Genomic DNA, 1355 nt, shown 5'->3' with positions numbered 1-1355 from the left:
AATAAATGCTTTGAAAGCAGGGTGTTCATAAGAAAACTGCTATAAATGGTTTGAACTTATTAGATAGTTTTCAAGATTTTTAATACTTGAATGTTATACCAGGTCTTCTAATTTTCAAAAGATACAAAACAGTGTTTTGTTTCGTAAGGTTTATTCTAAAAACGTTACTTAATCCACCGATGGTGGTTGGTGCCTTCCTCACAATTATGTACATATTTGTTTCTGTAGTAAGAATGTCAAACCTACAAATTTTATCTAAATTTTACTTCTTACAACATATCTACATGGAGTATGGGGTCTAGAATCCCAAAAATCATTGGACGTAATATTAGAACAACACCTACGGGGCTGTTTCATGAAAATTGTTCACTTTCAATAGTTATATTTCTTTAAAGTTTTTTAAGCCTAAAGGCAGTAAAAAAATATATCTGTTCATTTTTTCCGGGAGTTTCAAATCAACAAAATCCCGGGAGCCAGATCTCCGGATAGATCCGAACAACTTTTTCATCAAAATATTTGAGATCCGGACTCTGAAATGTGTACAAATGACACTTAGGTGCTCATAACTTTTGATAGGGTTATCAGATTTTCAATCTTTTGGGCTTGTTGGAAAGGTCTTTTGATTACCTATCCAACGATGGGTCGCATGATCGATCCGGACAACTTTTTCATCAACATATTTGAGATCCGGCCTCTGAAATGTGTACAAACGACACTTAGGTGCTCATAACTTTTGATAGGGTTCTCAAATCTTCAATCTTTTGGGCTTGTTGGAAAGGTCTTTTGATTACCTATCCAACGATGGGTCGCATGATAGATCCGGACAACTTTTTCATCAACATATTTGAGATCCGGCCTCTAAAATGTGTACAAATGACACTTAGGTGCTCATAACTTTTGATAGGGTTATCAGATCTTCAATCTTTTGGGCTTGTTGGAAAAGTCTTTTGATTACCTATCCAACGATGGGTCGCATGATAGATCTGGACAACTTTTTCATCAACATATTTGAGATCCGGCCTCTAAAATGTGTACAAATGACACTAAAGTGCTCATAACTTTTGATAGGGTTATCAGATCTTCAATCTTTTAGGCTTGTTGGAAAGGTCTTTTGATTACCTATCCAACGGTAGGTCGCATGATAGATCCGGACAACTTTTTCATCAACATATTTGAGATCCGGCCTCTGAAATGTGTACAAATGACACTAAAGTGCTCATAACTTTTGATAGGGTTATCAGATCTTCAATCTTTTAGGCTTGTTGGAAAGGTCTTTTGATTACCTATCCAACGGTGGGTCGCATGATAGATCCAGACAACTTTTTCATCAACATATTTGAGATCCGGCCTCTAAA

The sequence above is a fragment of the Culex pipiens genome, chromosome 1 (assembly GCF_016801865.2).
Source record: "Culex pipiens pallens isolate TS chromosome 1, TS_CPP_V2, whole genome shotgun sequence".
NCBI classification, from domain to species: domain Eukaryota; kingdom Metazoa; phylum Arthropoda; class Insecta; order Diptera; family Culicidae; genus Culex; species Culex pipiens.
Note: the sequence above shows the minus strand (reverse complement) of the source record.